This window comes from Chelonoidis abingdonii, chromosome 7, assembly GCF_003597395.2.
Source record: "Chelonoidis abingdonii isolate Lonesome George chromosome 7, CheloAbing_2.0, whole genome shotgun sequence".
Lineage (NCBI taxonomy): Eukaryota > Metazoa > Chordata > Testudines > Testudinidae > Chelonoidis > Chelonoidis abingdonii.
The window spans coordinates 7,072,046-7,097,411 of NC_133775.1; positions in this window are offsets into that span (position 1 = coordinate 7,072,046).

A 25,366-nucleotide genomic window follows, 5' to 3' on the forward strand; every position below is an offset into this window, starting at 1 on the left:
GTGCAGCCAGGCACTCACTCTGGATGGCAGCTGCTGGAGCCAGCAAGCTGGGAGCTGCAGGCATGGGGAGAGGCAGCAGCAAACAGCTGGGAGCTGCAAGGAGATGCCACTGTGGTAAGGGGGGTGGGTGACTCAAGCAGTTCGGAGGGGAGGTGACCCTATAAATTGTGCCCCCCCCCCACTATCAGCAGGCACCCATTGTCTCTGCATGGTAGAGGTCCCATTGGTCAAAGTGCTGCACAAACATAAAGGTAGACATGATCCTTAGACGAATATTGGAAACTCTATAGTCCTGCACTCCTATGCTTCCTTTTGATTTCAGTGGGACTGCTTAATTGTGAAGCATTCTCAACAACTTGCAACAGGGGCACGAGGGTGGAAGTGGGTAATAAAAATACATCCATGTATCTATTTATAGCCAAGCAACAATATTTCCTTCTAAAGAACAAATCTAACCACTTTTTGTTATTTATTAATGTACTTCTGTGACCTCTAAAATGTGCGGTGCATTTTTAATATACATTGGGAACCTTTTCTGCTTCTTCTATCTTGCCCTTTTCCTTTTCCCCAAGACCAAGTAGATCAAACAAGCGTCTGTGTGCTTTCTACCAAGCTGCACCTCGCACTGGGGAGGAGTTCCCTGTGAACATCCACAAAACGAATGCTTTATCCTTCCTCAAATCCCTCCTTCAAACTCTCCTTGATGCCGACAAACACCTGACAACAGTTAGGCTGCTGGTGTGATGAGACCACAACCTATCACACTGACCAAGTGTTTTGGTGGATACAATAGGATTTGTATTAGGTTTATATGCCGATCCTTTTTCTCCATGATGTCCCCATTCTCTTAGGGATTATAAACAAAGCAGCAGGGTGCATCTCAAGAAACAGAAAATCATCTTTAGCTGCATGAAAAGAAAATGAAGGCATTTGGGATATTGCAAAAGGATCTGTCCAAGCATCCTTTTGTTGTGGGTTCTCCCAGTTTTTATAAACTACACTGAATGGGACAGCTGATGATGCTATTCTACAAAATGCAATTATTAAACGTTAAATGTTTGATGGCCAATTATGTGGTTAGGTCATTTCCTGGACATCTGAAACTGTTTTAATTATTATAAACTATATATAGCCATTTAGAAGACCCACTCAAACAATAATCTCCCATACTTTTGTTGCCTCAAGGTAAGTATGACATGCCATTTTCACAAATGCTTGGCTTCATTTAAAAATGTTATAATTTGATGGAATGTCTCACTCATTCTTAACATCTAGGAGCACAGGGTGGGGCTTTGAAAGCCCTCTATGCCACATGAATGGCAGCATCCAAATCTTTCAGGGAGCTTTGAAAATCTCTATGCCAGTATAAAAGGTTTACCTGCAAAAGAGTACACGCTCTTTTGCATGGGCATGAATAGCACACACAAAACATTGACTTCGGTAAGGCCAGGCTTTCACCCTCAATGTGGGTATGCAAGAAACCAATTTGCGGGCAAAGATACCTTTGGATACATGCAATCCCCATTTGTACCCACACATCTTGTGTTTTTTGTATGCCACTTGTGTACGTGCAAAAGTACATGTACCCTTTTTGTGCACAGACTTTTAAAAATAGGGGTCTTGCTTCTTAAGGCCATCACTCGGTAGCAAAAGTATTTAAAAAAATCTGTAATAGCCACAGTGTCTTAGGTTCTGAGATTCTAAAGTCAAGGGACAAATAAAACAAAATCTGTCACCTAGAACTCTACTGCTGTTATAGGACTATTGATGCTACAGAAAAAGCAAGTAAATAGAACAGGGCCATTGTACCCCATAACTTACGGACCATAAGAAACATAAGGGGGAAAAACAGCTGTTATCAATGGTTGTAGTTCCACTGAAATCCATGAAGCTATGTCAATTTACCAGTTTAGGTTCTGACCTTGAATGCTTTGCAGATGGAAGAGGATCAAAATAAATTGGACAAGACAATTGGGGCCAGAATCACTGCTGGTATAACTACATTGAATTCAATGGAATTATGGCAGCAGATACATTTAAGAATAGTGCTTACGTAGAGTTTAAACTCACTTGTGGTCAAATGACCCTCTAGTATGGTTTGGTCAACTACTACGCATGGGGTTAACCTGTCTTAGAACACCAGTGTAATGTAGGAACTGAAGATACAGCACTGGGTTTGAATACCATCCTCACACGCTGTAGGCCATCCATGCCGACTGGCCAAGCCATCTTAGACTCCTGTTTAATCACAACTGACTTTCAGCTGTTCTCAAGCAAAGTTCTTAAACGTAGTTGTTCTAGCGCTTGGGGACAGAGCATCAAGCCAAATTTAGCATGCCAGGGGATAATGTTATAACATAGCAGTGTCCCAAGCATCTTATACCCTGGTCCAGTGCTTCCCAAACTTGGGACTTTGCTTGTGTAGGGAAAGCCCCTTGCGGGCTGGGTCAGTTTGTGTACCTGCCGCCTCTGCAGGTTCGGCCGATCGCGGCTCCCAGTGGCCGCAGTTCGCTGCTCCGGGCCAATGGGAGCTGCTGGAAGTGCCGTGGGCCGAGGGACCTACTGGCAGCCGCTTCCAGCAGCTCCCATTGGCCTGGAGTAGTGAACCACAGCCACTGGGAGCAACGATCGGCCAAACCTGCAGACGCAGAAGGTACTCAAACCGGCCCGGCCCGCTAGGGGCTTTCTCTGCACAAGTAGCGGAACAATTTTGGGAACCACTGCCCTGGTCAGAGCAGAGCTGTGATTCTGTTAATACTATAAATGTCATGTCGCAGAACCTGGTTACAACACGACTGTTCACTAACCTGGTTACAGGCCTGAAGAAGAGCTCAGTGCGACTCGAAAGCTTGTCTCTCTCACCAGCAGAAGTTGGTCCAACAGAAGATATTGCCTCCCCCACCTTGTCTCTTTAAATGACATTGGAATTTTGGATGATTACTTACAAAACATGGCCAAGGTCTAGTCTGCCCTACAGCTGGAACTCTGCTTGTAACCAGAGTAGGGGAAAGCCAAGTTATAGCATCTCCTGTGATATGTTTGTGTCTATAGGGCCAGACCTCATCTTCTGTAAACTGTTTGACACCAATTGAAGACCTAGCCATAGTGTAGACATGCTCTGTGTTTCAATATAGTCCTGGACCATCATAAATCTACCTGTGCAGATGAGTCCCTAGGGGGAAATTAAAAATAAAAGGGAAAATATACTTGTAAGGGATTCTAAATCTTTATGCAACCTTCACTAGCACAAGCAGCTTTGCTGTTACCTTGAATAATCCAGCTAACTGCAACAGCAAAAGCTTTCAACTTTCAACCCTTTTCAGGGGGAAAGTCTTTAAAATATTTATTATTACAATAAATTGCATCATTTAAGGTCAAAACAGAAGCATATTTTTGGACTCAAGGTTGTTTTGTTACCTGCAGAGGCTGAGTCCTGTTGGAATGGTCTGTGTTTCCAATTTCCCCATGCTATTTTGTTACTATGAGATGATGGGAACACCGCTTTGCTGTTATAGTTTCTATTTTTTTCTTAATTGGCTGTTCATACACATGCCTGGCTGGAGTTGAAAATCTCAGCAAAAAGCCACTAATACCTGCATGTTTGACCTGCAGTTTATAAATCAGAACATGTGTTTTCATATTTCAAATTAAACAAATGAACGTTACCAGAACTTGACAGCAAAGTATTGTCTTTTCACAATCAAGGGGCCAGATTCGCCACTGGGGTAAATCTACATTGCTACATACACTTCCCCTGACTTCTAGTCCCGTTTGTGTCATCCTTTATTTTCTGAAGCAACTTTTCTACAAGGAATTATTGGGGTGAAGATAGCATGTGTACAAATTTCCATCTGTTCGCTTGAGAGTGGAAGCTGCCTTCTGTCTGTAATGTGGAATCAGAGTTTCACAATGGATTTCTCCCTATCATATATATAATTATATTTAGGTATATAAGCTTTGATTCAGCAAAGCACTTACACTTGAAATCAATGGGACTTAAGCACATGCTTGCAATTAAATACAATTTAACTGAATAGAGCCATTAACAAAGTGTGTGGGAGGCAGCTTATATTGGTACATCTGTGTGTAAATAGAGAGGGAAATGGTTCCAAATCTTTCAGCGACCCCAAACCAAAACTATCTATCTATACAATGATCCATCCATCCCACTGATCCTCCCACTAGTTATTTATGCTGTATTTATCACCGTGACATCTGGGCATCAAACCTCTGACTGCCAGAAGCTGGGACTGGATGTCAGAGGATGGATCACTTGATACATTGCCCTATTCAGTTCATTCCTTCTGAACCAACTGGTACTGGCCACTGTCGGAAGACTGGCTACTGGGCTAGATTGACCATTGGTCTGATCCAGTATAGCTGTTCTTATGTTCTTTTATATTTCTTCCAATTTTTTTTTCAGATACAGAGATTCTGACCTCATTTATACTGAGGTCAGTTTCTATGATTTTTATTCATATTGCAGTAGTGCCGAAAATGTGCAAGGTGCTGTACAGATAAGGTGACCAGATGTCCCATTTTTAAAGGGACAGTCTCATTTTTTCTTATATAGGCGCCTATTGTCCCCCTGTCCCGTTTTTTCACACTTGCTATTTGGTAACTCTATGTACAGACGTATTCATTAAGAAGACCCCTTCCTCATTCTATGTCCCCTGATCCTTCAAACATTCTGACATTTACATGCTTAACTCTATGCACTCGCCAAAAATTAAGAACATGAGTAAGTGTCTTCAGTTATCAGTGGCCTAAAAAGCCAGTGGAGTTATTTTAGATTTGTGCCATTGCAACTGAAGTCAGAATGTGGTCAAATGGATTGAATCAGACCTGTACTAAAGTCAGTGCCAAAGCTCTCATTGACTTTGACCAGAGCAAGACTGAGCCCAAGTCCATTCCTCTCTTGCAAGCTTTTGGTTGAGAGAAAACAATAATCCGTTTGTGCATAACTATGCAGTCTTTTATTTGTATTTAAGTCACATATCTAAAAAGCAGCTGGATTAACTCAGCTGTGTAAAGCTGATGAACATGGAAAAATGTATACGAAGGAAAAAACAACCAGCATCTCCCATTTGGAGTATTCATTATTTAAAAATCTTTTTTCCCCAAATGAGTATCTCCTTTAGGTGAGGAAAATGTATTTGCTTTTTGGGTCAGAATAGAGAAGAAAAGAAAAAAAGAGACTTTTTTTTTCTTTCCTGGAGTAACACAATTTAATTAGAAACCGTTTTAATGGTTACCTTACCCTCTAAGACTGAAAGATCTAACTCGCCTCAATGTACTTAGCTCAAAATCCCTGTAGAGGTTCAGATTTCTAGCTGCAGTTGCCAGGAACGGTGAATTCAGGCCTTTATAGCGTCCGTGTGATTGTCAGCTAGAAGAGCATTAACAGTGTATTACAAAAATGGAGAGTTCCCTCACCTCCTTTTGGCCAGTTGTTTCTACATGGTGGGAAGGAAAACATTTTCCCAGTCAGCCCTTTACTGTGCAACTGGGAGAAACTGTCACTTCGTTATGAGCAAGCCCTGCAAGATAAGTCAAAATGATTTACCCTGTAAATAAAGGGGGCTGTTTTCTTTAACTGGAAGAATTGCCCATGTGGTGAGACTTCCTATGGGAGGGGATGTGGCTGGCCCTCTACATTTATCCACTGTGTTTGTCTTTTTTTGAAAAAGCAACATTGGAAAGATTAACAAGTCTGTCACTGAAGGAACTGATCTATCAAAGCTGCGGATACAAAGCAGACCATTCATTCCTTGCGTTTCTGAAATCTCACTTCCAGTGCAACCTGGGTCTTCCCATTTGGGTTCTGATTAAAGGAGGGATTTCCCGCCCTCCCCTCTGGGCATATAATCCCTTTTCAGATGAAGGATTTCTGCATATATTCTGTACATTGTAATTTGACCCCTTCCAACACAGGCTGGCTAATTTGTCTGTAGAAATTTGGAGAGGAGTTTTGTTTGTATGTAGAATAGGGAAGGGGTGCTGCAGATAAGACAAGTGTGAGCTAATGACCTGAGCACAGAACTGGACATCAGGAATTCCTGAGATCTAATACCTACTCTGACATTGGCTTCTTCTGAGGTTTTGGACAAATCACTTACCCTCTGCCTCTGTTTTTCCATCTGTAAAAGGGGGATAGTAATACTGACCTATCTCACAGTGGTATAAGGAAGATTATTTCATGGTTCTAAACTATTTTGCAAATAATATAATCAAATAACATTATTTTAAAAGTCTCTATCTTTAGCTAGCTACTTGGATGGCTCCCATCCCCATAGTATCTAACCCACCTGTATACTCATATGATTTTTTCTGTGATAAAGAAAGACCTAGCAGTTTGCTGCTCACAGTCCACCATGCTTTGCTTTAAATTCTCCTGGACAGACACAGCCAGTTCCCAGTTAAGGATCCTGGGGAATGTAGCCCAATGGATATTTCTAAGGAAGGACTGTAATCAGAGCCACCACTAGAGGGCATTCCAGCGGACATTCCTCCCCTGAAGTAAGGAGAATGGCACCCAAGGATGCATTTGGACCTATAGGCACATATTGCTATAATAGTATGCAAATTTTGCAGCCCTCCTTTCCCTCAAGGCTCCTTCCACCCTAACTAGTAAATGGCAGGCATCACCATGTACTGCTCCCAGAGCAGTCTGCTTTACTGAATGTTAAGCAATGGCCATTTTGGGGGGGTTCTGAAGGCTGCTCAGTCAGTTACCACCTCTCTCTGTGGAGACTATTAGTGGTTCAGTGGCTTTTCCTCGACCCAGCCAGGCTGTATCCTTGTGTATCTCGTGGAAGGAGGTCAGCGGCAGCATATGCCAAAGGGAACCAGCTGCCTTGGGACCTGGTGCAATTTAAGAAAAACCTGCCTCCTGCGAACCTTGTGCTTTGATCTCGCCTGCCCAAAAGCAACCTCTCACCTTGGTGTCTCAGGCATGGGACTTGCACAAGGGAACCAGATGGCTCCTAGCCTGGGGCTTGCCTCTGTCAAAAGAGGGCATGGCTCCCAGAAGCTGCAGAGCAAGGATAAAGCCAATCTGTCCCCTCAGACACAAACAAACCAAAGGGAAATCTGTCCCTTTGGCTAGGAAATCCTTTTGATTCCCAGGTGGAGGCAAAATGTTCCTCTGAGTTGAAACATATAAGGATGACGGTCGCTTATGCCACTATCATCTTGCTACATTTAAGACCCCTACCTCTTCAATCCATAAAATATTTCCTCTTAATATACTTCTCAGTGAGTTGCAGTAGAAAATGAAATAGCTATGGAATATTATCTGCAGATATTGGGGTAGGTCTAACCTGCTGGCCATCCCGGGGGTATCTATACTGCAGTTAATGGAGTTCTTCCCAGGGGTAATGAATTTGGCTCTTACGTTCACTGATTTCTGGGATGCCACACACTTAACAATGATGCTCGTTAAGGGGATGATCCCTGAAAAATGCCATAAACCCTCCACTCTCATGAACTGGCCCAGTGCAAAAGGTGATCAGTGCCTCCTAGCCCCATTGGTTTCACCCAGAGTCAAAAGTGTTTAACAGCTCCCAGGATCAGGACCTATTTTACTCCATTTTCAAATTGGTCTGCAGAGATTTAGCAGCTCAACTCCCGTTAATCTCAATGGAAGAGGGCCAACTCCTGCATCGCTATTCGTCATACATAATGATTCAAATAGCCTAAGGCCATGAGATCAGTGCTGCTTTATTGTAGACACCCCACATCTGAGACTAAATAAAGGCACGAGTAAACTTTATTAGCAGCTAAGAAATTAATTATGACATGGACATATGACACATTTGGAAATAATTGACATGTGTAAATCATCCTTGTAATTTAAAAGAATCAGACACAAGCTTTCAAAATACTTTACTAACACTCTTCTAGCCTGGCTGGCTGGTATGTAAGTAAGTCTACTGACTTTCCCATTTTACTCCTGGGGAAACTGAGGCAGGAAGCCAACTTTACCAAGACTTCATGGTGAGTCAGTGTCAGAGCTCGGATTAGAACTCAAGAGTTTCTGGCTCTCCCGTCCTTGGCTCAGATCAGTTTTAATCCCTATATCTTTGACTTTCTTTAAATACCTTTTAGGGATGGTGAGACTATTTGGCACTAATAGCTTTTTCCTCTTGCATCTTCTAACTCCCCCCCACCAAAAAAAACCTTTTAAATCTTTAAAAGAAAATGAGGGTTGACTCTGCGATTAACCAGGCTTAATCTCAGCAAAATATTTCCATTTTGCTAACCACTGATTCTATTGAGAAGAGAAGGCTGCTGCTATGGATTTCCTTCACTTCAGGTCTCTGCCAACCTGGGATGCTATTCCAAGACAAAACTAATGTGATTTATGCAAATTATTTACTTTCAGTCCTGATAGGAATCTATCTAATGTACTTCCCTGGCTCCATCACCACAGTATCTAAGCCTGACAGTCTTAAATGTATCTAATACCCCCATGAATACAGAAGTGCAATTTATTCCCATTTTACAGGAGAGGAACATGTCTACACTGCAGTCACAGGGTGTGAGTACAGCCATACCCGAGTATGTCGAGTAGACATACCCGAGCGAGCTTTAATTTAGTCAGCTTGGGCACTGCTAGCAGTGAAGCCACAGCAGAGCGCGTCGGTTCCCAGCCTGCCAGGAACCCTGGTTAATTACTTGCAAAGGCCTTGCTGCTGCAGCTTCATTTGTCCTGCATCTGAGCTGGCTAAATTGACTTGAGTGTGACCACATCAGCTGCAGTTCCACCCTGTGACCTACTCTAAGTGACTCCCCTCTGAGGTTGCCCAGGGAGTTTGTGGCAGAACAGGAAATTAGCCCAGGTCTTTCAAGTCTAAAGCAAGTGCTTTAACCACTGGGCCAGCCATCTTTGAGGATGACATTTCCAAACACAGTAGTTCTAATTAACAGCCTATCACTGCTCAGATTCGTGAGCTGGGGCCAAGTATGTCTGTCCCAGCGACGCTACCGCTGATCAGATAATCGACTCCAGCTCCCACTGGAGAGGTTATCTGTGCTTGCAGGATCAGGGCCCAAATGACCACGCTAAAGCCAAATTCACCCCCTGTGGGAGTCGAAGGCACTCAGTAGCTCATCAGCCTGGCCCTTTTCTTTTATTGAGCCGCTGTGCAAACTTCAAAGATGTTATTTTATATGACCTTGGAATCTATTCAAAGCTGAATAAAGTGTTTTTCTTCTGAAGACCTGGGCTGTATGTTGTGTAAGATATGTATGTTCTGGAGGAAACAGTGAACATGGCCGTCACCTGCTGAACTCAGATTTGTTCATCAAATATCCACCATTCCCCAAGGTAAAATTCCCCGAAAGTGTTGAAGCTTCATTGCACCAATGACAATAAAATACGTTTGCTAGCCACCATTCTGTCAGGTTTTACAACAATTGCTTTTGAGCTGTTAAGTATGCTGTTCTTTAGTCAAGAATCACTGCTTTTGTGCACACACTTCCTGTTGAGTGACATTGAACCATTACACACAGAGACTGATTATTCAAAAAACACACAAAACCATATAGATAAGTCCCCCCTATAAAGCCATTTTACATTTATATGGTGGAATGTTCCCTTTTAATCTGTTGTCAAAACTAAGTCTCTCTCTGCTTTTGCTGCAGCTCTCCTCTGGAGAGGGAGTGGGGTTGGTAGTGAAGGCCTGATGACAAGGCCTTTTGGGGTAATGTTGGCCATCGGGTAGCAAAAATGGGAGCTACTTGAGGTGCTGGCAGAGAAATGGAAGACTCCAGCAGGGGAACGAACGAGCAGTACTTGTGGCACCTTAGAGACTAACAAATTTATTTGGGCAGCCAGGAGAGAGATTGGTCCCTCTATTGGAAAGTGGTAAGAAGCATTGCTAGCTGAATGGCGTTACAATTTCATTAGCTCAAGTACAATCACTTGACTCATTGAGGCCCCGATCCTGCATGGATGTAAGCTTACCCAGATGAGTCATTCCACTAAAGTTAAAGTCCCTAGTTTAATCAATTTCATTTTCCAGCAGTAACAAAACACTGGCAGTGTGAGCTGGGTGACTATATTGTCACACACAGCACATGCCAGTGTCTCACATTCTCCTTAGCAATCTCTGAATGCCACAGCTTTCGCTTGGAAGCATCAATTTCTTTTAATCTTGGATTTGTTCCCCTAGGATTTTTCTCTTCTGCCTGGATTTGGCAGTTTGGCCTCCCATACTCGACAGCCGCTTTCTAAGCCCGGGAATAGAGTTGTCCAGTTGTGAAAGCCTCTGTCTTTGCTAACATACCTTCCTACACAGTCTAATCAATCAAAAGGGAGGAAATGTGTGTTATTTTTGATAAATGGGCTCCAAGATTTGCTGATTGTGTTACAGGGAGGACCAGATTAATTTGGGTCTGAATGAAGTGACAAGGCATTGCAGTCCATTGTTTTTAAAGGGCAGAGTTGTGCCGGAGAGCAAGAGGTGGGGGTGGTGGGGTGAGGCTGCTTCTTACCCCCAGGCACAGATTAGCCACATCCCGGGATGAAGTGTAGGAAGGAGGGCAATTTCTCCCATGCAAGGGGACGGAGAGCGGGCAGAGTCTTGACTCCAGTCTCCAACACACTGGTCAGTCATCTGTGCCAGATATAGGGCTGGCCAAGATCATGTCCCCTCTGGAGCAAGTGGGACGCAAAGGATTGTCCTACAGTATGGCAAACACCGTATATTCAACCCCTGCAAAAACACATCACCACAAACACCATGTCAGCTCGTCCCTTGCCGCAAAAAAAAATCATGAGATTGGCTTAAAGATCATGACATTTAAATGAAAAGACCCCCCCCCCCAATTTTGTCCTGGTTTCCAAGCCTTCAAGGTGCACTTGGGTCCCATTTTTAAGTTTTTCTTTGCAACCCTAAGGGCTAGAAACTTACTTTAAAAAAGTGAGGGCCAGGGAGGGGTAGAGTTGAGATACTCATGTAGTCAGCTGGTCCCAGGTGTTAGGGCTTTAAAGAAAAGCTTCAGCTTTCACTAGACTTGTGATAAAATGGTGAGAGCATGCCCCACTGATACTGTGGCTCGCTGAGACCCGATTCTGTCCTTGATCCCCTCTGGGCAGCATACCTGCTTGCTGCTCCTTGCTCAGGCTTTGTGGCAAAGCTGCAGTCTAGCCCATAATGTTCCAAAAAAGAGCATTTTAATGAGCATGATTAAATTAAATACTTAGCAAAGAATTAGCAGACATGAGAAACTGATTTTTCTTTTAAATTTCTTTGTCCTTACTCTTTTAAAGGTCACTTCTTCTCTGATGTGGGCTTCATAGGTTACATTTGCCATTATTTAAATTCCACGGTGCTCTAGTCTAACTAAATTACATGAAAGCTGCTGGCTGCTTCAAATAACTCAGTCCCCCATCACTTCCCAGCGAAGAGGGTTGCGTGATACAATGGAGGCTGTCAGTGATTACAAAGAGAATAGCAATTTGATGTAGAAAAAAAATATACAAGCAAAGTTTGATATGTTCTTCTTTCTCTCAAATTTTAAGAAAGAATTAAAATATCAACATGGGCTTATAGGATAAACTCATGAGAAGGTTCAAGGGCTTGTCTACATGGGGGAAATTGAACACCATAGATACAGTGGAGTAATGAAGCCTTGGAAACAGAGTAATTATTGCAGAATAAAAATTCGCTTTTATTCTTGAATAGTGTCTCCATGCTAGGGATTTATACTGGAATAGCTAACTTATACCAGGATAGCTGTAGCGGAATAGTTATTCTTCTCTGACATGTCTCCCCATAGAGAAAAGGTGGAACTCATGACCTACACCCAAGTCCTGCAAAGACATGCTCATCTTTGGAGAAGTCCTTTTGATGTCAGTGGGACTATTCATCGAGGGTAAAATTAAACACATGCTTATGCCTCTGGAGGATCAAGGCCTAAGTGAAAGGTTTCCTGGTGGAATTTCTGTCCTTCCTGCTCAGAAAGGACACATTGTAAGAACAGTCTCTCTCATGGCATTGAGGGATGTCCACTTCTGATCCCAGCTAGTATCCAGACGCATGACAGAAGGGGGAAAAGAGCAATTAAAGGCAATGCTAAGCTAATGTTTCCAAATCTAGAAATAGCTGGGTTTGGTTCTGGTTCTGGGCACGTGTTTGGATCAGTTCTTCTTGTATCTGGATACATTTGTTTACCCCTAAAAGATGTGCTTAAAACCTAATTAAAAAAGCATTTCCAATCTTCCTCTTCCATAACCCCTATAATTAACATACACACGTGTATGCACACACACATTAGGGCAAAGTTTTAGCTGATCAGCGTGGCTCCTTGAAATCAATCGAGCTTCGTCAATTTACAGCAGTTAAGAATCTGTCCCATTTTATCTAATATTGATGAATTCTATTCTGAAGTATGTCTTTGCTGTTACCTTGTCATCCACCCTTGTTTATCAGTTTTTGCCATTTAGCCTTTCATTCTCTGGGGCAGGGACTGTCTTTGCATAATTTGTCTATACAACGACTAACATAATGGGACCTTGATTCCTGGCTGGGGCCTTAGGAGCTACCCCAGGGTAAATAAAATATTTCTATCTATTAACAGATAGGCTTGAGCATGAAATTTAAATCCAGGAGAATTGATTTGGCCCACTGCAACTAGGAAGAAGCTGCTAAGTTCAAATCCAGTTCTGCATGTCATTGACACGCGGTGCAGCTCTCCTCATTTATGCTGAGCAGTGTATTGCAAGAAAGGGTTAAAATAATCGTGGCAAAAATCAGCTGTCTTTTAACCTTGTTGCAAAATCTAGACAACCCAAGGATGTTTGCTTTTCTCTCTGAAGGTTAAGTTGTCCTAACAGGTGCTAATTTTGTGTTTTCTTATGGAGATCTGCCCATATTAGAAGCAACTGTGTGCAAACAAAAAAAGCCAATTAGAGTGCAAGAGTATTTTTCATCCTTCCTATTTCTATCAGTCATGTTAAGCCATAGACTTATCCTTTCTTGAGAATTGGTAGACTTGTGCCCTCTTTGGGGAAAATTGCTATTCTAATGTCATGGGAAAAGTATTGTCCTGGGGAAGTGGATGATCCATGCTAACTGGGATTTGTCATCAGTTTTGGCAATCTACGTAGCAGGGGTTGAGATTAATGGAGCCAAAGACTTTAAGCAAATATTGTTGGCGTGCTGTTAAACTGTCAAGAGAGCAAGAAAAAAAGCTCACTCTGCAGCCCCCAAATAAAGATTTGTATTCACTGAGCACTGCAAACCTTATATTAGGAATTATTTACAGCTAACTACTTTCCAAAAAGGAAACAACCAAGTGGAACTTATTGTCCAAGGTTTATTTGCTGTGTTTTTGTTAGATTTACATTTAGATGGTTGAATCTGAGCAGGGAATAAGTCTGCCAAATCCACTTTTAAATACACTATGCTGAAACCTCAGCTGGTGTAAATCAGCATTGATCATTGACTACAATGGTTCTATACAGATTGGCAGCTGTTGAGAATCTGGCCCAGGATTTCTACATTTTTGTATAGACCATAAATAAAAAACAGTGAAATTCCTGAAATCCAGATAGTTGGTATTTAGTTAGTGCAAAAATGCTGACATAAGACCCAACATTTTCTCTATCCATGTATTCAGCTATCTAGCTTGCAAGCTGTAATAAACCAAAGTAGTACATCAATTACAATATTTTATGATTATTTTATACTCTTGGCAAAATACTCAATGTTATCTTGAACTCTATTAAGGCTCAGCTGATTAAAGGTTGAAGTTTTTCATAAGTTATTGATGTTATTTCTTTTATTCAAATATTTTTATAACAAACTAGCTATGATAATATTTTTCTTGGCCAGAGACTCAAGACCAAAGACTTATGTTGTAGGTAACAATATACAACTGTTTATTTGGTTTATGGACACTAAATAAATATGTTGATCCTGTATGTACATCTTAGAAATAATTCTACAAGTCACATTTTGATTTGCCACTGTTTAACTTTAAAGTGGAACTGATTTTCATTTGCAATATGGTTATGCTCAGAAAATGGGCTATGTAAAAATAACCCATATCTATGCCCGGTGACTGATTTTGTCATCTGATGTTAACAAAAATAAATCAAGTCTGGTCATGTATCTGTCTATCCATCCATGCGTCCCTATGAGCTTCTGATATATCCACCACTATAGTATCCAGGGATCCTATTCTTTCCCTAAAGGATTATGATAACGCTTATTAATCTCACTGGAAATTATTCATACACAGATGGGATGGGATGGGGTGAAGAATGCTAATGTGTTAGCCAAAGGCCGTGATTCAACAAAGCACTTATGCATGTGTTTAAGCCTCATTGAAGTCAATGGGATTTGAATATATTCTTAAATCCTATACTGAATTGGGGCTTAAAGGGTATACTTCACCTCAGAGTCAACTCTAGTGATCTGCATGTGAATTATTTATCTGATGTTAGCCTAGTTCGAGTGAGAGAAGTCATACTGCAAAATAATGCTCGACTTCTTGCATCTTCACTGGTGCTGTACTTGAGTGTGGTGCAAAGACTTCTGGGGCCATATCCCATGGTTCTTAGCACTGCAGTGTGCTGATTATCTCTATGCATTCTTTCAGTGTGTTGTGAGAGAACTTGTCTGTCCCCAGAGTAATTGAGAGTCTTTGGACGACTAGCCATTAGCATGTGGCACTAGCCAGCGCCCACATTGTAGAGTGACTAGCAGCTGATTGGATGAGCTCATTCAAGCTTTAGCCATCTCAAGTTCATAGCACCACCACATTCAAATGAGGGGTTTTTCTGTGTGGATGGGACTTGGGTTAAGGGCAGCTCTCAAGCTATAACACTAGCTGGCTTTGTAATGAACACAAGTCAACAGGAAGTATGTTTAGATGCAAAGTTTTGCATTATAGAGTTTGTGGACCAGCTTGCATCTGGACAGAAACCTCCCCAAAGCTTGTAAGGGATGTTTTGATTCTGGTCCATCACAAATTGAAGCATCTAGTTTCATGCAGCTTTGAAGTGAAACCTTTTGTTAGGTCACATTTGGCTGAAACAGGGTCCAGATTCACAAAGCATTTGGCAAACTTGGATGGAGTTTCAAATTGGTAATGACCCCCTCCTTGGTTTCAGGTTTTATGGCTAACCATGTGCACTTTTAGCTCCACTGGAAATAATCGGGGACAATAAAACATTAATTTGTCAAGTTTTGAAGAAGATGTTTAATCAATGTAAAGAATACAAATGGGAAGAAGTGTTGACTGATGGAATCCTTATTTTTTACCTTAGTGTTTGAGAAAGATACCAAATTGTATCATAAGAATAAAGATGAGTAACAGTACTTTGCACTTATATGGCACCAAGGATCTCAGAAGGTTTTACAGACATGAATAGATAAAGTCTCACCATACTGTATGGTAGCATTAGGGCATGGATCTCCCCATCTAAGTTTGTCTGGGCCAAGTTAAGCAAGCAAATAACTCGTGCAACTGTTGCAGAGACCAGCATGGGGCATTATTGGGATGAGACTTGCTAGGGCAGTGTTTCTCAACCTTTTTGATACCAGGGACCAGCTTGCTGCCTTCCTAAACTGTGGCAGGGAGATCTCAAAGACTGGCACCAGTCCATGGACTGGTCATTGAGAAGCACTGATTTAGGGTGTAAGAATTCCCTGGCCACACCACCTTCCACCCGCAATCTATGTCCTCCTTCTGTACCCCCCAGCATGCCCTGGAGTGCCCCCTATACTGGATGGATAAATGTTTTGCATTAGCATGTGAACTTTTTGAGTGAAACGGGCTAATTTTTTAGCAGAATTGTTTGAAAAAGCAGTAAAACATTCTCAAAACTATTTGTCACTGCTTTCTTTTTTTTTTTACTATTTCATTTTTCAAAATGTTGATGAAATTTTCCAAAAAAATTGATACATTTTGACCTGCTCTACAGCTGATCAGAATCCTCCCTCATCCCAAATTATGTGAAAACATTCTTTGACCTTTTTTTTTTTTTGGTCAACATTTGATTTTTCTGGCCAAAACCAAACATTGAAAATGTTTATCATCTCTGTTCATTAGTAAAAATGGGTGCATTTTTCAACACAAGAATGGATTTTTTTCTAGACACACCTGAGGCTAGTTTTGAGTAAAGATGGCTGTGCATCACAAACATCAGAATGCATGTGTTTGTCACTGTTCTGAAGCTGCTGATGGATGGCTGCTACTGGAAAGGCACTGAAAAGTCCCACCTGCCTGAGTAGGTGTCCTGAGCATAGATTGTGTTAGATGGTCTTTTTAGGTTGATGCAGGGGGAGAGGAGGTTGCTTTTGGCTCCATCTGCCATAGTCCCTGTGGTCTTCTCAAGTTCTCTAACCCCCAAATGAGTAGAGGATGGTGGCACTGATCATCTTGGCTTGCCTTGGGGATTACAAAACCTATCTTACTGGCCAGAATACCATTGTCTCTTTGTAGGTCCGGAGGGGCTAGTAAATAGCCTTCCTGAGGTCAGTTCCTCTGAAGGCTTTCAGAAGTCTTTTAGAAGTCTTCTTTGGTAGCTGTAGAGCCACTGTCTGCTCTCTCCTGGAGCTACCCAGCAACTGCTGGGAACTTCCTGTTTTTAAGCCCTTTTCCACCCTTCATATGACTGGCAGGCCCAAAAGGGAGAGGCCAGCCTTGCCCGCAGCCGCTCACACTCCTGAATGTATTTATCCTCACAATGCCTCTGGGAGGCAGAGGAGTGCTAATATGCCTGTTCTACAGATGGGCAACCAAGGCACAGAGGCCTGTGTCAGCTGACTCAGGCTTCGGCTACAGACCTGTTTAATTGTGATGTAGACATCTGGGCTTGAGCTGGAGCCCAGGCACTGGGACTCCAGGTGGGGTTTGGGTCCCAGAACCCAATACAAGCTGATATGTATGTCTACTCTGCAATTCAATAGCCCCATAGCTCGAGACCCACAAACTCGACACTGGCCAGCCACAGGTACCTAACTGCAGTGTAGACATTTCCAGAGAGGCTCAGGACCAGATTTTTAAAGGCATTTACACAGCAAAAGATGTAGATCAGGGCCTAATTCCCATTAGGTGCTGTTGAAAATCCCACCAGGCACCTAAACGTCTGGCCCTAAGTGACTGGTGCAAGATCCTGTAGGAAGTTGGGTGCAGAGTAGGGAATTGAACCTTGGCCTCCGCAGTACCCAGCCAGCACCTTCATTACAGGACCTTTCACTAATGCTTACCTGGGTTCTGCTCCTAGAATTGATAATGCAGATATACTGCTACGCCCCTGGAGTGCCCCATTGCCTTCAATGTGCCCATACTATCCAGGGCTTCACAAAGACAGAAACTACTTCCCCTGGATCAGACCTTGAAGGCCTCAATCAGAAGGAACACCCATTGGAGGATTTGGGTCCATGCGTGTGTGTTCTTTTGTATTACATGTTCCTGGCACCCTTCAGGGAGGAAATCTGCTGACAGTTTATAACAAAAATGCCACTTATTTCCCTCGGCTCTTTTGACACGGGAAATGCACATCTGATGGAGGCTATTTGTTTTCATATGCCATGTGCTAAGAAAGTTTATGCATTGCAAGTATTACCAATCTAAACAACACTGGCTAACTGGAGGCCTTGTAAAAATAAAACAACATGGTTGTTTGAAGGATTGTCATGTGCTCTAGTTATAAAAATGTGTTTAAATGTCAAAAATACTCAGTGTCCGGGGTCTAACTTTTTAATCCACATTAAACCTTTAAAAGGACCCATGGATGCTTTGGCCTCAAGATTGGCCCTGACGTAAGAGCTTGTTCTGTCCTGAATCATGGATCCTGAAGATTTAAATCACATAATTAAACACACAACGGCCCCTTGTGTAATGGCTGGGCCAGGTTAATGGCCCCACTTGCAGAAATATTGATGTGTACAAGGGAACAAGCTTGTGATAAATGGGAAGATATTTGAGGAGTGTTTCTCGACTTTCCAAGGGGAACTACAGCAACACAAGCTAGAGAGAAGGTTCTGGAAATTCAAAGGTGACGACTGTGTATAACTGGTTCGATGGTGTGTACTGCACTGGTACATGTCCTCACAATCTTGCCAGGTGTTGAGCAACACCTAAGAGGTGCTGAATACTCAAGGGCTAAATTCTCAGGAGTCTCTTCTACTCTTGGCATCATAGCAAGACCCTGACTGATTGCACTGAAGCCTATGGGCTTATCTACATAGCTTTAAATACCTCAGTGTATTTAAATCCATACAACCTCCTTTAACCAAGATAACTACAGGTGGACAACATTATACTGGAATAAAAGTGCTTATATCACTATAGAATGCTCCTGCACAGGAAGGGGAATAAATATACTGGTATAAGGCACCTTTATACTAGTATAACTGCATCCACTCTAGGGGTACGTTCACATTGCCTGCCAGATCGGCGGGTAGTGATCGATCTATCGGGGATCGATTGATCGTGTCATCTAGACACGATAAATCAATCCCCGAATGTGCTCCCGTCTACTCCGGAACTTCACCAGGGCAAGAGGCGGAAGAGGAGTCGACGGGGGAGCTGCGGCCGTCGATCCTGCACCATGAGGACGGGAGGGAAGTCGATCTAAGATATGGCGACTTCAGCTACGCTATTCTTGTAGCTGAAGTTGCGTATCTTAGATTGATCCCCCCGTCTAGTGTAGATCAGTTTTAACCAGTATAGCTATTCTGGTTTTTTTAAAAAAAGACGTCCCATCCCTCCAGACGAAATGCTTAACTCGTAAAGCTTTTAAGTGTAGAGCAGGTCTTCCTCTAGAGATTATCCTACAGGTGACTGCAACAAATAAGAGATGGTCAGCAAAGAGGGGATGGGTGAGGGAAACACCCACTCAGGGCTTGTCTTCACTACTACACTAAATCGGTGCCACTGCATAGATGCAGCGGCATGGATTTAGCGGGTCTGGTGAAGACACGACAAGTAGACGGAAGAGCGTCTCCTGCCGACATAGCATGGGGTAGACACTGCTTTAAGTTGATGTAACTCATGTCGCTCGGGGGTGTGTGTGTGGTTTTTTGACACCTCTGAGCAACGTAAGTTGCATTGACTTAAGTGGTAGTGTAGACCAGCCCAGAGTGTGAATGAGAACTATTACCAAAGCTAGCTGGTACCCGTGGAAAAAAGTGTTAGCCTCCTTCTCTGCTTCTCCCTTCTCTCTCTGTTGCCCTATAAACAGCTCATCGTTGTGTTGCCTTACCAGATGAGACTGGGGTCCTGCCAGACCCATTTTCTGTCCCAAACAGTGATCAGTACCTACTGTTTCAGGTAAAAGTTCAGGGAACACTGAAGTGAGCAATTATGGAACAGTCTGCCCATAATTCAGGTTACTTCCTGACCCCCTTCTGTCAGCAGTGGTTTATGCCTTGAAGCATGAGAATTACTATTTATTTATAATCATGTTGAATGTAATGGTGGCTGCTCTTGTTAGCCATATAAATATCTAATCCTTCTTTGAATCCAGCTAAACTCTTGGCCTCAACTGTATCTTGTGGCAATGAGCTCTACAGGGGTAATCATGCATGCATTGTGTAAAACAGTTGTGCCATCGGAGGTTCATCAACCATTAGACAGTGTGGCGGCATTTTGAGTGGTGGATTGACTTTGGAGATAAGAAGGTGGCACAATAGGTGAGGCTCGGAGTAGACAAACAAGGCTATGATAGTTTACATCCGACATAGACAGAGGGATGGAGAAGTTTACCTTGCCCTGGCCTTGGAGAAATCTCCACCCATTTATTGCCATTAAATAGGCTCTGAGATGAAGAGGGAGGAGCTCTAGATGCATAAGCTGTTCCAGCCCCGCCCTGGGGGTCTCTTGTTTAGAGACGAGTTTCCATTTACCTTGCAGTGTGTTTGCCAGAGGGCAGCTAACCCTTCTTTTTTTAATGCCTTCCCTGTTTACTTCCTTTTAATTCCCCTCCCTGCTTTATCTCTGTCTTTCCTTTCCTCCTCCTTTCTTTGTAGTACCTTTAATCCCATTTCTTTTCACCCTTTTTTTCTTTGTTTCCTTCTTTACATCTTTCTCTTCTCTCTTGGTTTCTGTCATCCTTATCTCCTCTCTTTCTCAGCTGTCTTTTCCCCTTTCCTTCTTCCTCACTTCCCCTCATCCTTTTCTCCTGCCCTTCTCCTCAGGAGCCACCCTTAGGCATACTCAGAACAAGCAGCTACCTAGATGTAAGGAGCTCCCTCAGCTCTAGTCCTGTAACTCTGGTCCCTGTCTAATCTAATCTCACTAGAGGCATCTCTTCCTCCTTTCCCCTCTTCCATAGTGCCTTGAAACTAGCACGAATCCCCTGCTTCCTTCTCCCAGCTGATTAAGGCACTTCACGAAACCTCAATGATAGGCAAGAGTTGACTTCAATGGAATTATTCCACTTTACGCCAGCTGAGGATCTGGCCCTAGGACTGAATTTCTTCCGCTCTTTGAGGAAACTGTTTGCAACATTTTTGAAGATTGTGTGTGCGCACTTTTAACTGGACCTTCAGTGTCTGCTAGAGAGCTTGATTCCTGATCTCACATAATAATGCCTTCTCTCTCTACATCTCAGCATTTTAGGCCAGTGTCTATGTTAGAAACTTTTGCCAGTATCCAAATGTCAGTTAGGAGGGATGGTTCCTGTGTGAATTTTTTATACTGGCAAAAGCCCCTAGTGTAGACACAGTTTATATTGGGGAAAAGTGCTTTTTCCAGTATAGCTTCTTTCATTTGGAATACTGACATAGCCTCTACAGTACTGATAAAAGCACTCTTTTGCTGATAGCTGTATCCAGGCAAGGAAGGTTTGCAGGTACAGCTGCACTGGCAAACCTTTTCTACTGCAGACTATGCCTTAAAGTCAAATCTATACTGTACAAAATATTTCAATAATATAGCTTAGGTCAAAGATGCATTGTGTAGGTTGGTGGGCCTAAAGTTTGAGCTGTCCTTTCTCATACGCATGTGAAAAGTACGTCTTTTTGTGAATGTCTTTTCCAAACAAATGCTTCTTTCTTTCTTTTTCAGAAAACAATTTTAGCCCTCATGAGCAACCCTACAATACCAAACTTTTCATTTAGGGCCAAATGACAGAAGCCTTTTTGATAAGGGAAAAGATTTCAGTTCCAAACTTCTAATGAATAATTACAAATAAGTATAACAAAAAAACAACAACCCCCCTCAACAGCCCCCCCCCATAATTTTAAGTGCTTCAACTTCTTGTCATTTTGGGGAAAAAATAATGAATTTGGTGATGATTCTGAGCATAGATTTTCAGAAGTGGCTGGTGATTTGGGGTGAGCAACTAGAGTTAATTAACAGATGCTTGTGGAGAAGCTTCTCATCTGGTGAATATTGCCACAGCTCCACTGAAGTAATACATGTTGGGTGCTTATTATTTGTCTTACAGTTTTTGAACCTTTAGGGTCATGTTTTCAAACTTGACTTTGCAACCGTGAGGGCTACAAATGTAGTTTATTTAAAAAAACCCGAAAGCTGAGATTCTCCTCCCTTCACGTGACTGCTGGAGTTGGGTCTTGAAGCAAAACACCAGCTACCACAAGCCTCACGGCAGTTGGCAACTCTATGGCAACATAACTGTAGTTGTCATTGTTATATAAGGATTGTTATGTGTGGGTAGTGACTACAGAGACTAAAGATCATCCTTCACCTTGGAAGGTGGAATTTTGGAGTCAGGGAGCTGCAGGTTGCACCAAGGTCCTGTTGCTGTTGTGTTAGTTACATAAACATTAAATAAAAATAATTTTTAGTTGCTTACTACAAGCTCTTGTACCTTAATAAGGAGAACAACACATCATCCACTTGTCATTCTTTGAAATTAAAGTTATAAAGTCATAAAAGGGAATTTTTATGGTATTCCAGGTAGACAATAACTCCCGGAGCAAAGTCAGAAGTGTATTCTGGAGCATTCGGTCAAAGTCTGATGTACATAAAATAAGCATTACTCAGCATTCCAGGTTATACTAAATGTCAGCTAATTAACTTGGTCCCCAATTCGGCAAACACCTTCACATGTGCTTAACTTTATTCCAATTCTTATTCTAAATGTAAGGTTATAAGAACTGCAATACTGGGTCAGACCAATAGTCCGTCTAGCCCAGTATGCTGTCTCCAACAGTGGCCAGTGCCAGATCTTCAGGACAGGGCAATTTTGGGAGATCCATCCCATCTCTGCTTCCCGGTTTCTGGCAGTCAGAGATTTAGGGTCTCCCTGAGCATGGGGTCACATCCCTGATCACCTTGGCTAATAGTCACTGATGTATCTATCTCCTATGAACTTATTAAGTACTTTTTTGAACCCAGTAATACTTTTGGCCGTCACAACATCCCCTGGCAATGAACTCCACTGGTTAATTGAACATAAATGCTTCCAAGATCACAGCCTATGCAACATGAGATCTTTTCCATCATCTTCAGTAATGCCGGACAGGAACTGGAATTTCTTTTCTGCAGAACAAAAAGATGAAATTCTAAAACTTTTTTTTTGAATAAACCTAATTTTTCATCAAATACATCAAAGCATTTTATTCTGTAATTTTTATAATATAAAATAAAATAACAAAAGGGCATTTTCTATTGGGAAAATAATCCACTGGAAAATTTGGAACCAGCTCTAATATTCAGCAGAGCCTGCCAAAAATGCGAATCCATTTCCATGAAAAATAATTGAAATTTCAAAGTTGTTTTCACTTCAATGTATGAAATGGACTCATTACCAGTATTTTAAAAAATTTTTTAAAAGATTTTTGTTGAAATTGTTATCAACATGTTTATTGAGATTGGGGCAGTTGGGTAAATGAAAAAAAATCTGTAACCATTTTGATAACATTTTTTGTTACCGTTTTCATTAAAAACACAGAAGGAAAGATGTTTGTGAAACTGTCCATTTTTGACTTGGAAAAAAAAAAAGGTTTGTGGCAAAAATTCCAGACCAGGGATTGGCAACCTTTGGCACACGGCTTGCCAGGGTAAGCACTCTGGCAGGCTGGGCCAGTTTGTTTACCTACCGCGATTGCAGGTTCGGCCAATGGCGGCTCCCACTGGCCGTGGTTCACTGTCCCAGGCCAATGGGGACTGCAGGAAGTGGCGCGGACCAAGGCATGTGCTGGCTGCCACTTCCTGCTTACCCTGGCGAGCCGTGTGCCAAAGGTTCCCAATCCCTGTTCCAGACAATTTTCATCTGCAGACTTTCTAGTTTCCCTCTCTCAATAGCCTTCAGTGGGGTGAAGTCTGTAGTTGCTATTATTATATGCATTTCAAAAGTGCCTCAAAACCCCAGTTACAGAGCAGGGCCCTGCTGTGCTAGGGGCTGTACAAACAGAAGAGAAGTGTGGTTCCTGCCCCAAAGAACTTACAGTCGACTATAATACAAATAAGTTACTTATTTGTATTATCGTAGCGTGTATGGGTTCCTGCTGAGGCTGGGGCCCAGTTGTCCTGGGCACTGGATAAACAAACATATGGTAAGTCTACTCTGCAGCTAAGGGGGTAATTTCCAGCCTAGACAGTGGTTTGAGCATTGGCCTGCTAAACCCAGGGTTGTGAGTTCTGTCCTTGAGAGGGCCATTTAGGGAACTGGGGTAAAAATCTGTCTGGGGATTGGTCCTGCTTTGAGCAGGGGATTGGACTAGATGACCTCCTGAGGTCCCTTCCACTCCTGATATTCTATGATTCCTTCCCACCATGGGTGCTTGTATTTGCTAGTGGGTTGGTATAGAAACAAGAGTATGTTTATTGTGAGATATGCCATGGACGTGAGGTGGAAACGAAAGAAGTATGGCAATGAGGGAAATAAACAGAGCACTCCTGCAGAGTGGAATCCAAGGGTTCAAAGTGCATCTTCCACTCATGCATCAGAGCAGGGGTTTTCAAACTTTTTTTTTTCATTTGTGGGCCCCTACAATATTTTGAAGGAGGTAAGATTTCCCTCTGGAAATCTTAGACATAGTTGAAAACCACTGTTCTATGGTAATGACAATCTTTTGTGGACCCCTTAGACATATTCTGTGGACCCCCGGGGTCCTCGGATATCAGGTTGAAAACCACGACATGAGAATAACCATGGGTGGCGGGTGAACCAGCAGTTGGGAGAGGCTAGCCCCCTCCACTTCCGCCCAAGGCCCCTTCCCACTAGGGTGACCAAATAGCAAGTGTGAAAAATTGAGACGGGGGTGGGAGGTAATAGGTGCCTATGTAAGAAAAAGCTCCAAAAATCGAGACTGTCCCTATAAAATCAGGACATCTGGTCACCCTACTTCCCACCCCTCCCCTTCTACCCCCACCCCCTCTGGAGTCCAGAGCCACACCACAGCTGCTGGCCTCCCCACTCCAGGCAAGCAGCTCCCCACTGACCTCAGCACCAGAGCACCGGGCACCACTAACCCCAACCCCGGAGCAAGATGCCCCCAACCTCAGCCCCAGAGCACCCCCAGCCCCAGAGCACCAGGCACCACCAACCACAACCCCGGAGTGAGGTGTCCCCAACCTCAGCCCCAAAGCATCCCCAGCCCTAGAGCACCAGGCGCCAGCAACCCCAACCCTGGAGCGTGGAACCTGCAGCCACCCCAACCCCAGCCGCAGAGTGTGGGTCTGGCAGCACCCCCGACTGGAGTGCCAGGCAGACACCAGCCCAAGCCTCCCCAAATCCCTGGGGCAGGCCGTCCAGCCCCAGCCTGGGCCCCAAGAGAGCGGGAACTCACAGGCTTGCTACTGGGGGTGGAGCGTGGGCAGAACCATACCAGGCTGCTTGGGGAGGCCCAGCCTCCCCCAGCCTATGATACCCGCCGTCCATGACAGAAGCCGAAAACCATCCCATAAACACAACTAAGCTTTGTTCCTTTCTCATTACTTCTAGAAGCAACGTAACACCGACAAAGGCCAGTATAACAACAGACAATTGCCAAACACACCTCTTTCTTGTTTTGCTTTTGCTGAATGGTTTTATAGGCTGGGACTCAGTAATGTTGTGGCAAAGTGTCATTTCCTGTTTTATTGGGATTACTCAAGTATATAAATAAATGGTGGAGGTCAATCCTTTTATGAAGTTTGCACTGTGGTTAATCAGTAGGAGCTGAGATCTACTTGGAAGTGTTAGAGTTTGCTGTATTTTTATTCATGGCTGTTGAAAAACCTTCAGATAACAAAGTACTTGTCTGGAGCATGTTGCGGTGGAAGACCCCAATCCTGCAATGAGGGCCATGTAGTCAGACCCCTGAGTGTCCATCCAGCCCCATTAAAGTCAATGGGGCTCTGCATGGATGGGTAGTCAGTTTGCATGGCACTTATTGAAGCTTTGGGGCCTTAGCTGGCAATATGCTGCAGCTGGAGGCAGTGTGGTTCA